The sequence below is a fragment of the Sturnira hondurensis genome, unplaced genomic scaffold, assembly GCF_014824575.4.
Source record: "Sturnira hondurensis isolate 20B ecotype Veracruz unplaced genomic scaffold, ASM1482457v3 Scaffold0022136, whole genome shotgun sequence".
NCBI lineage: Eukaryota > Metazoa > Chordata > Mammalia > Chiroptera > Phyllostomidae > Sturnira > Sturnira hondurensis.
The window spans coordinates 3,379,863-3,392,399 of NW_028094767.1; the positions used below are offsets into that span (position 1 = coordinate 3,379,863).

Here is a 12,537-nt window from a genome sequence, read left to right on the forward strand (position 1 = left end):
CCAACTAAGACTTATGTCCTCTAAAATCGATGTCCTCCCTAAGCTCTTTGCATGACACACCACTTTGTGGAAGGGAAAGTGGCGGCAACAGAGCCATTTCCTGGGACAGTGTGACTTTCCTGGGGTTCCGCCTTACTCCCAAATGCCCTGAGGACTGGGGGTCCAGTGTCCTGCTCCCCCTCTTCTTCCCTCCGGCGCTGTGTCAAGAGTAGGACAAGGTAAGAGGTAGCAGGGTAATCATACTTCTCAACTCAGGACAATCTTGGTTTATGTCTGTTATTTGAGCATATTATTAAGAGTGTCTCCTTTTGTTCTCAAAGACAGGACAATTTGGATATGACAAAGTGGCAATTGCAACTATCTGCTGCAGGCTTTTTCCAATTTGGATGATATATTATATATTACATATATGTAGTATGCATGTATACATATATATTTTATATGTGTGTATAAATATGTGTGCATATATATGAGTGTATATATGTGTATACAGATGTGTGTGTCTGTAGTTATACAGAGAGAGTGTGAAGCAAGTTAAATACCAGTTGCATTAAACTACACCTGCCTTAGAAGAGTACACGTGATATTTTGAAGTTCTAATCAGACCGTGACTGAAAGTGAAACGGCAAGGAATGGAGTCCATATAACCCCAAAGTTCTGCCTTGTGGCAACTTGGTAAACCATGTATCTGCCTCGGGAACTTGAGGCATTTAACTGGGTGTCTTCCATCTGGAGGTATTTTCGCACTATGGAGGCGCCTTTGTTGGCGCAGCTGAAACAATTAATTTAGGGCCAGAAGAATGAGAAGGGACAAGATAATAAAACTTTCAAATATAAAGTGGCATGTGGTCAGTCTTTCACTATCAGCATGCAGCCTCTCAAGCAGCTACTTTTACTTTTGGGTGTCCTTGAGAGGGGTGTCGGGTGATACCCCACCTGTGACACCTGAAATCCCACCATGAGAACTCCATCCCTTGAATAAAATGCAATTGCCCTAAAAAAATAAGAAGTCATCTAAACTTTGTTAACGACTCAATACATCAGATTTTAGAATCTCTTAGTAAGATGTATTCTATGTGATAGACAAAAATTAAAAGTACAAAAAAGAGTACATAGAAAACTAATTAACTGAGTTTGGAAACAGATGGGCACTAAATTATTAAAAGTTTTCTATGCAACAGAGTGTACGTGGAGGGTACTGACAGGGGATGGCAGACATATCTGTGTGCAATGCCCTGGACAGACACAGAATATCAACGAGAGTGCAGTCCTGCCAGAGGGCCCTGATGGGAAACGAAAGGCAGAGAGAGGAGAGGCAGAAAAATGGTTTCTCTAAGGAAATGCTGCTCATGTGCACAGGTCAGGAAAGTGGAAATGCCCCCACAGCTGCCTGTTTCCACTGTGGTGGTGCTGCAGAGAACTCCACAAGTGGGTGCCTTTGTGTAAAACCCAATGGGCACAACTCTAAGTGGAGGCCCTGGGTAGAAGCTATAGTAGCAGATGCTGTTGGTACCCTGCCCAAATCTCCTTGGCACTTGCTGTTTCTGTTTGCAAGGATGGGGTCTCACTGTAGGCACTTGAACCTAACTTGGCTGCGGGCTCTTTCCAATTGCTCTCAGCTGGGCCAGCGAAGAAAACAGGAATGCAGCGCCAGGAAGTTAAGGACCCTGGGAGCCAAGGACAAGTGGGGATTGTCAGGTAAATGCTATAATATCTTCACCTTCAGGGGAAACACTTCCATACCGCCTCCCACACAGCCCCAGTGGGATCAAGTCTCAGTTGTCCAGAGTACTGAGCTGTTAAATGACACCCCCTATACTGACTCCCCTCCTTGTCTCCTTTCCCTGCGAGCCTGCAATACTGGTGCTTCCTGGGGGCTACCTCTCCCGTAAACCACGGGCACTTCTGGCTCTCAGGGAAGGCCAGCCAACACAGTTGCCCAAGAGAAGCTTACTCTGTTTTACAAGGGTGGAGAGCTATGTGGTTTAGCCAATCATTTGGGAAATGTGGACAAAACTCTAGTCAGTTGGTTAGTATTTAATAAAAATCAGAATGATATAAGTTTCGTTACCACAGACTATAAAGGACAAACTTCCCAGATAGCCCGTGGGAAGTGCACACACGGCAGAGTCTCGTTTAGATACCCATTCTCCGCTGAGTGAAAATGCTGCCATGGCCACACAGCTTCACTATTTTTAAAGGTATAATTATACCTCTATCAACAGAAAAAGGTATCCTAAGGATGTGTTTCCTGCCATAATGTAACAATCAGAAGCAGAAATTATATTAGAAGGGGCACTGGAGCATGACAAAGTTAAAGACAATGTGAAACTATATAGAAAACAGAAAGTATGCCACTGCCAATTTTAAAGCAGAAAACCAGGGGATCTGAAACAGAATTACAACGATAGCAGTAGGCAAGGGGGCTGGGCCTTGCATGAACAGGCGGAAGGCAATGCCTGGAATGCAGAAGGTTACGCCAGCAGACTGGACGAAAGACAAGGCAGGGTCCTTGCAAGCTGGTGAGAAAGGCACCAAGTACTTCCACGCACAGGAAAAGGCGTGGGATAAGCTCAGACCGCAAGACAGGGACGCTGCCTCTCCCCCCCCATCCCCACACAAGTACTAGATCAGAAAACCCTTAAATTCAGCTAAAGGGGGCCTGGCTTGATTTCAGAAGGAAATTTCTGATTGTCCAATTATCCCCTTACCCAGTTCATTGATGCCTGAAATGCCCATATTTAGGGAAACTATGTTCATTAGACAATTAGAAATAAAATGTAAGCACCTGGTCAAAGAAACTGAGTATAAATGCATCTCTTGGCACAAAAGCAACCAATCAGGCATGCTTTATACTTTTTTGTATGTTGTAAATAGTGCTTCATGAATAGCTTTTTTTATGTCATTGTCAACAAAAAGGCATACGCACCAGAATCCTTTTGAAGAGGAAAAGGATTAATAACTCAGGTCACTATACTTCAACTCCAAATACTTCTCTTCATTCTAATTTTCTCACAGCTACTCTTGCCTTTCCCTCCTTCCCAGCCTCACACTCCAGAACAAATCTCTGTGCATATTTGCTCAAAAACTCCTCAGCGGTATGCTCCTGCAGTTAGGATGAAACCACAAGTAATCATCAGGCCCTGCTGGACCTGGCCCCACTGACTCTGTGAGTCCTTACACGGCTCTCCCTTCCTCCGCGTGCTTCCGTATTCTCCTGCCTCTCAAAGCCAGTAGCAGCTGTCCCACTGCAGGTCTTTGTCCAGGTATTTCTTTTGCCCGAAACCTCCTCCCTTCCCCTGCACTGCTCCCCTGGGCCTGGGTCACCGCCTCACCTCTCAGGTCCTGGAGTAAACCTCACTGCCACAGGTCCACGTAGGACACGCAGAGGGCCTTACACCGCTTCATTGCATGTGATGTGCTTCAGACGTCCTTCCTACACCTGTGTTTTTGGCTACACTGAGATCTACAAGGGCCATCCCCACCCTGCTTATTACTGTATCCTCTGAGTCTGGCTCAGCGCCTGGCACGTGCTAGACACTTGCTTAATCAGTAAGCGAGGGCGTGAGCACAGGTCTCTGGCCCCACGTTCCATATTCCTTGGGTCACATCTTCCAGAACAGAAGGAACTGAGCAACTGAACTAGTGGAAAAAATGACACAAATAAACACGAATAGAGAGTTAGTTAAAAACCAGACTTTGAAGATACAATTTCGGTAAGTATTCTATTTATTTTTAATTCAGCCCAAACAAATGAGTTTGAAATAAGGCATTTTTTATCACATAGATGTTTTGTCTACTAGACAGGTGTATTAGACAATTGAGGGTAAAATTAATTTGCGTTAAGTAGATTATATTTATGCAGTTTGCCTTTTTAAAAGTCTGTATTTTCTGTCATATTTTTCTCACTATATATGTGTGTTTTAGTGTCTAAATATGTATTTGTAATTTTGTTTGTTCATATTCTTAAAGAGGCCTTTCTACAAACTTCAGACTTTGCAGAATCTAAATCTGCCCTCGGGAAGTAGAACTGCACCCCCCACGCACCCGTGTCTAGAACATGTATGCTATATTCCGTGGCTGGGGGTTATAGCGCAGATGGAATGAAGTTTGCTAATCACCTGATTTTAAAGTAAGAAGGTCACCCTAGATTATTTGGGGGTGGGGCACCACCCCCAAAGGCTCCTTACCAGAGGAAGAGGGAAGCAGGAGAGCCAGGGGAAGAGCCACAGCACAGAGAGCCTGGCTCTGAGGGTGGAGGAGGGCTGGGGGCCGAGGGACAGGCACACGAGGGCAAGGAAAGCTGTGCTGCCCTGGAGGGGCCAGAAGGAACGCGGCCCGGCCCACTCTCTGACCCGCTTTGAACTTCTGGCCTCCAAAACTGTAAGATAATACATTTCTGTGGCTTTCAGCTGCTAAATTTGTGGTGCTTTGTTAAAGCAGCAAAGGAATACACTGCCCTCACTGGGAGATTACTCAGGAAGTTATTATTCTGCAAAAGGGTCTCCCTAAAATTTTCTTTCATTCATAAGATTCATGACTCAAATTCTGAGAATAATTATAGAAGATTTCCAAATAATTTTGAAAATACCACAATTTATGAAGAGAATTTCTAAGCCAGGAAATATAATCTACTATTAATGGAAGTGGAGTCATTTGTAGTTAGAATTCATTTAGCCAAATATTTATAAAGTAGCTAAAGGAACTAACAAAACTAATACATGGTCTTCCCCCCAAGTTTTAGATACTTTTACACACGCACACACGCACACACACAGTTTCTCCTTATTAAGACTCTACACAAACCTACATTTAAATCTGAACACTACCACTGAATACAATTTTTGGTTAAACTGTTTATCTTAAGTTTCCTTTTATGTGAAGTGGGCACTGCTTAGTTTTCTGATAGGAATAGAAACGGTGCATGTGCAGTACTCAGGGCAGGATCTGATGCCTAACAGCCCAGTAGCTATTGCATTAATATCTAAAACTTGGGATTATAGATTTGTACATCGAATAACACTGTCCTGCAGATGCCCTGTACCTTCTCACAAATAAGGAATCCAATTAATAACATTCCCATATATGCTTGAAAGCATGTGGTAATAGTTTATTTTATAAGTAAGACTAGTTGATAAGATAAAGACCATTTTATAAGATATGTTTCATAAGACCATATCATAACTCAGAGACTCAGTCATCTGGTTACAAGCTAGGTTATAAAACACAACATAAATTAACCTTATGTAAATGGAAACCCCAAATTGGCATTAAAATGGTTATCGAAAGGTTGTTTAATGACCCATTATTTGACAAAAATGAAAACACCACGAAAGCTAGATGCTACTTGTTGCTTTTTAGGTCGCTTTTTAAAGGTGATGAGAGGGATGAGAAGTGGGAAGGTAGCTCACTGAGTGGGCGGGGACTAAGCCCTGTGCTGGGACTTTGGGACCGAGGGCTGTAACATTCGGATTCGGAGGGAAACAACGCTCTGACTTGTAAACTGTTCTGCTTGAGCTCAGTCCCTCCTGTGAAGGCAAACACACCTACATGACACATTCCATACAACATGCATTACAAATCCATAAAAATATCACACGTTAAAATTTCACTTCTATCAAAGTTGACATAGAATTATACGGGATGCTTCCAGAAAGTTCAGTAAAAATTTTTATATGTTGGTCCATTTTCATGATTAACAATAATTTTTCAGATACATGTTCATTGGACAAAAAGTTACTTTAACATACAATGAAATATATTTGAAACACAACTTTGGGAAGTACTTGCCTCTGTGATTTATGCTTTATGAGCATTACTTATTTCACATGACCCTTGCCAAGTGGACATGCAACTTTTGCTGTTTTACACATGAATTAACGAATGCATGTGGAATGTCAGAAGCTTTGCTACGTACGCTACTGCTTGACATGCTCGCTATTAAGGAGGGCCATCGAAGATGTGCCTGGCTGGCTCTGTGCTGCTTGGGAAAGAAGGTAAACTGCTTTCTAACATGTAACTGAGGGGGGATGAAACTCAGAGAACACAGATGAAGGACCCTTATGTGGCTTCTTAGATGATGGAGTTGGCACATTAGGTTTAAGTGTGTCACTTGATGTGATAGCAGTGGCTGGGCTCTGCTATGTGCCCCGAGCGCAGTCAGCACGTTTTCTGAAACCCTGTCCAAGGGCTCAGGCAGCACACAGGCAGCTGGCTGGGGCCTGAGGTGCCAGGACATCACAGAACTCTCCCAGCAAACTCCACATCCATCCTTTCCCAGCTTCCCTCCTGCCACAGTGCAAAAGAGCTCCCTTATTCTCCGGCCTTCTCCCTCCTGCCTTCTCAAGGACCAGGCTCGGGTAATTATATTCTCTCCCAGCCGTTTATCTTACAACCTTATTTCCATTAGAATGTAAGTATCTCAAAACCCGTCCTCCTCCCTGACAAACTAAACGGCCCCCCTTCTGTGTGCGTATCTCAGAGAACTACATTGAAATGAATTTCTTCTTTATCTGTCCTTATGTAACTTCCAATTAAGTTTAATACTTTACAAGTGAGCATTACTTCATAATTTATTAAAGCAGACTTTGCTGATGGAACATTCTGGATTCTCAGCTGTTACTTCTAAATGTTCCTTCCATTAAGAAGGTTTCTCACAGAAACTTACAGCTTTATTTGCATTAGCAGAAGACTCACTGAAATGCTTCTGAGACCACGATCCTCACACCAGCACGGCCATGACCTCCTCAACACTCATCACTCCGCCGTGCCTATCAGATACAGTTTTTAATTATACTTTGTTGAACTGGATTTTATGATGCCTGTTTTTTTAATGATCAGTATTGGCACTATTTTTCGCCCTATTCTTCCCTGTTTTCTATGACAGCCAAGAGAAAAGAACATATTCATTAATTGCACAAATACAATGATTGTGTTTTACTGTACGGTATTTCACTGTATTTCATGGTCAAGGGATGATGCTGCTGAAAAGGAAATGTTTTCTACAGGGTTCAGGGAGCTGAGGTTCAGGGAAATCAGCATACAACGACAAGGGGAACAGCAGAGATGGGCTACACCCTTCATCAAAGAGCATGCAAGGTGATGGCTTGTTTTCTTGATTTCTCAATTTTTAGAAATAAACCCATCTCTCTCTCTCTCACACACACACACACACTTTTGTGTTTAGAAAAAATTAAAAAGTTAAATGATACTTTTACCATAACTGCTACTTACCAATTTCAGAACAGTGAGATTATAATTGAGATGGGTTTATTAAGCAAATTTAGTTACAAATGTATAACTGAAATGCTAAATACTGAATGGACATAGCTTGTATGTATATATATGTATATAGCATCAATATTTATAAACCAGTATTTATGTATGAACTGTGTGTGCATGAACACACACATGTGTGAATATATACATACATGTATATGCGAATGCATGAATGCATACACACATGGGAACACACATATGAATGCATACATATATGTAAATATATACCTACTTGTAAATGCACGTGGTTTGGATTAAAGTCATTGTTACAGAAAACAATTTGCAGAACCACAGACCCTAAAGCTTTGAAGTATTACAGACCCTGTATAACGCAATCCTATTATCTTGCTGCTGAGAAAACTGAGGCTGAAACGGTGAAGTGAATTGTGGAAGATCACCAGCCAGTCTCTGGAAGAGGTAGCCCTAAAACCTTGGCGTGCTGATCCTCAGCACAGCACATATTCTGATTCAAGTAAACAACATATTTACAGAACAGTCCTATAAACCTATTGTTCATACTTAAAAATACCCTACCCATAAAGCACCCCTACTCCAAGTGGGGGCCTGGTGGAGTTCTCCAGTTTGCGCTCCATTTGGCAGCAAACTGGCTCTCCATCCGAATAGAGGGATGGCTGCTTCACGGGATGATGCCCTTGGCTGCTCTGGAAACCTCCGCTGTCTAAGCCGCTGGAATGGACATCTGGCCTTAANTTTGCAGAACCACAGACCCTAAAGCTTTGAAGTATTACAGACCCTGTATAATGCAATCCTATTATCTTGCTGCTGAGAAAACTGAGGCTGAAACAGTGAAGTGAATTGTGGAAGGTCACCAGCCAGTCTCTGGAAGAGGTAGCCCTAAAACCTTGGCGTGCTGATCCTCAGCACAGCACATATTCTGATTCAAGTAAACAACATATTTACAGAATAGTCCTATAAACCTATTGTTCATACTTAAAAATACCCTACCCATAAAGCACCCCTACTCCAAGTGGGGGCCTGGCGGAGTTCTCTAGTTTGCGCTCCATTTGGCGGCAAACTGGCTCTCCATCCGAATAGAGGGATGGCTGCTTCACGGGATGATGCCCTTGGCTGCTCTGGAAACCTCCGCTGTCTAAGCCGCTGGAATGGACATCTGGCCTTAAGAGTCTGGCTTACGTGTGCAGCCGGGGTGCAGGGCAGAATTAAGCAGTGTTTTAGAGGACATTTGAAGATAAAGGATAAGCATGGAATTTTGAGAAGAATGTTCTTCTACATTTACTGGGAGATTTTAAAGAATTTTATAGTAAAGCAGACATTAATAAGGGGCAGGCTAAGATGTGATGACTTTTTAAGATGAAACTCAACATTTCAAAGAATCCTCCTCCCACGGCTGCTGTTGCAGGCTATGGGAGGAGAAATGCACTACCTTCCTTTGCCATTAGAGGTGCTTCAGTGGGAGAGTTTCAGAAACACGGATCATTCCATTACCTATCCAGCGGCACATTTTCAAATTCCAGAAAGCAAATAATGGAATTTCAAATCCCCTTGGAGCTTCGTGATTTGAATTTAAAGTAGGTCTTAGTTCATGCATTTCCTGAATCAAAAATGTTGTGTTCTGAAAATAACACTAAGATCTGAAGACAGCATGAAACAGATAGCTAGAGTTCAGTATGTCGTCACTGGACAGAGAATATCAACCTTCATCTACTGGGCTGGGGTCCCTTCCAGTTTATGTGGCTGAATAGTCAATGAACGTACCCAGTCTCCTTTATGTGCGTTGAGATTTGACCATGCCAAAGAAGTTTCTAGCTAGTATATATCAACATAAGTTTTTGAGAATCAACATCAGGAATCATTATGTATATGACAAGAATGTCCAAAGTCTGTTTATCAGCAAATTTGAGACTATACTCATTATGATTCATTTTCTAGGGGAAAGGAAAAATGGGTATAAATAAGTAAGTACAGAATTGGAGATGTAAGAAAACTGTAAACAGAGAGCCTAATGATTCATTTAACCATGGCAATCAACCGAGGAACCACAGGTGGTGGACATACGTATTCATTAAAACGTCAGGCAGTCTGAGAGGCGGGACGCCCAGTGTCTGCTGATGGGGCAGTCGCCAATCTGAGACCATAGCTGCTGTACAATTTGTCACTGTGAAAAACTAGTTGTTATTATAATGAAGTTTTCAGTCATCTCCATGCACACAAAAGGGAATAACAGAATGTAAAGGAAAAAGAGACAATCGAGGGACAATAATTTTAAGAATTAAAAACATCTTTTCAAGACAAACTAAATTACAATGCCATTGTCCTTTGGGTTAGTTTGCTTTAGGCACTCAGAGTATGAAGGCATATATTCTCTTGTTTTTAGAAGTCAAGGTTTAATGATAATATCTACACCAAGTAAATCCTCTGTAATAAACTAATTAAAAACGTGTTAAATTGGAATACTCAAAGAATTTGTATATAAGTACTAAACTATGTAAACAGCATAGAATCCATCATAGATTGACTAGAAATAATCTTATTCTTCTTTCCCCTATTTTGTCCTGTCAAAAATTATAAAGTGATACATACCATTGCTTAAATAATTAAAATAAAACTTAACTAAGCATAAAAAGTGAAAGTATTTGTTCCTTTTTCCACATTGTACTGTCTCTCTTAGGAACTGACTAATTTGGGTAGGCAATCACAACAGTGAATAGTATTTTACTCTATTGGCTGTACAGGTTTATGAACTTCCCTTTGATGTTTAATATTTGACCATAGCACAAAAAAAGAAGAAGTCAGAAAACAGAATGAAAGCCAACACTGAGAGCTGGGTTCTACGTTCGAAGCAGCAGCAGGGAAGACCCAGGCGGTTTGGACTGCCTCTGGGCACTGGTCTGCAAACATGCCCTACAAGGTTTACAGGACTGCTGAGGTTGCCAAGCACCCTGGGATGTGGCCGCACATTTTTCGAGTACCCCATACAGGTGCACAAACTAAATACAGCTAGCAAAATGCCAGGAAAAGTTACAAATAAATCCTCTATAGTTAAGACAATCAGTAATAACTCTCTTACTCTTATGAACTAAGCAGAGTATACAGAAAATCTAAGAAACAAAGTGTACATACTTTCACTGTTGGATATTTCATATTTTACTTTTTTGTTAAAGTATAACAATGCTATGTGGTCATTAAAATTACAGAAAATACTTAAGAGTTGGGTTAAACATTAAAGTCAGAAATAAATTCTACTTTAAGAATTTTCCTTAGTGAAAAATTTACCTCGACTGAGAATAACTTAGTGGATAAGAGGACAGGCTGCGGCCCAACAGCCTGGGTTCAAATCTCAGCAACGGCAATGAGCACTTGATCTCTATTCAAGTTTCCTCACCGGTAAACAGGGAAATGTAAGACAACCCACCTCAAAGCCTGCTTCATAGATTAAACAAATTAATGTTGCTAAAGCAACTTGGAAGAGTGATATATAAATGTACATGTTTGTTATTCATAGACATCGACAGGATCTAGAAGAAATAATTGAGGAACAGAGGTGAGAGAAGAGAGAAAAAGGCAAATCGTGTGCCTAGTGATATGACCACCTCCCAGTTACCTCCCTTCCTCCAATCGCCCAGCTCCCCAAAAAACTTTTACCCAAGTCTTACTAATACACTGGTCTGGGTGGTAGGGAATGGAGGAAGCTGGACCCCAGGAGTCTGAAGAAGCCTGGAAAATTTAAAACCGAGCAATAAACAGACACCCTGGAGCCAGTTTTAGAATTTGACAGGCTTTGAAACTGGGATAAAGAGGCTCCCAGATCACACTGGCAACGTATTAACCCTACAATAACATAGGAAGGCACCAGAATTTTCACTCTATTAAATAATACTTTCAGCTCTCAAATGATTTAATTAATTATAATAAAAGATAATTTTCCCTGGCTGGTGTGGCTCTGTAGACTGAGCACTGGCCTGGGAACCACATGGTCACTGGTTGAATTTCCAGTCAGGGCACATGCCTGGTTCTGGGCCAGGTCTTTGGTAGGGGGTGCACAGGGGGCAACCACACATTGATGTTTCTCTCCCCTCTCTCTCTCCCTCCTTTCCCCTCCCTCTAAAAATAAATAAATACAAACCTTAGAAAAGAAGACATTTTAAGTCATGTGTGTGAGAGCCAGTAAGAGCTAGTTCATTTCCTTCCACTGCATAAGTTGATACTAAGTATCTTTTAAGCCAGAACTGTATTTCCCAGCCCCTATGTCTAGAATGTTGGCTCGGTTACGTGATTTTCTGTCACTAAGAGAACAATAACAGAAACGGTGTGTGGCACTGCAGGAGCAAGGCTTTTAAGAAGCAGATGTACCTTTTCCATTTTCCTTTTATCCTCCTGCCATGTGGACGATGAAACGGCAGAAATGGGGAAGGGCCTGGACGCCCAAACTACTGCACGGAGGGTAGAGGACCATCAGCTGTGAGCATCTGCTCAAACTGTCCAGTGAACAACACACAGGATTGTATTGAATTGGAGATTTTACTCACTTTAGGGTCCAGTTTTATAACAGCTAGAATTATTTTAATAATATATCAGGTTACTTGAGGACGGCAGCACGGTCTGACGGCCAATCACATGGACGCCAGCACACGAATACTGACCCACCAGTTTCGGCTGTGTGACCCAGGGTGCATGATCTAATTTTCCTGAGTGTAAGTTTCCTCATCTAGAACACGGCGAACATAACAGTACCTGTTTCATAATACTAGCATTGTGCCAGTTTGGCTCATAGTAAGTAACTACTAAACTCTGTCTTTATTCATAGCTATAATTAGGCTCATCCTTGTGGATAAATACATCAGGCCAGTGAACAGAGCAAATGAATCTGGTTTTCTTACAAGCATGCAGAGGCATTCCTCAAGATAAAAATGACTGCTTTATAGAATTTTCCTATTTCTCCCCAACCACCAACTTGTAGATAGGTGACTTTTGTAGATAATTGGCTGATACTTCCCTTATACCCAGGTTACCTCTACCTCCCCCACAGGACTGCTAGTCCCTGGCCCTGCTGCCTTAATATGCACAGACAACATGGACCCAAGACAATCCCTTACACCTCTGTATCCAAGGATCTTTACCTGTCTTCTTCCCTCACTTCCCGGCCATCTCAGGAAAACATTTTCTTCTTTCCATAACCCCCTCCTTGTATGCACAGAACTCAGTGACCAGGTGCAGAGGAAACCCAGTACTATTCTGGATGTGACTTACTGCCTTGAGAGAAGACAGCACCATTTGCTG

General features: G+C 41.9%; 1 protein-coding gene across 16 annotated transcripts in view; it reads right to left on the reverse strand.

Annotated features, from left to right (window-relative positions):
- Nucleotides 1–12,537, reverse strand: part of RIMS1 (regulating synaptic membrane exocytosis 1) — a 230,686-nt gene that overhangs the window by 33,624 nt on the left and 184,525 nt on the right. The gene's annotated exons all lie outside the window — the stretch shown is intronic.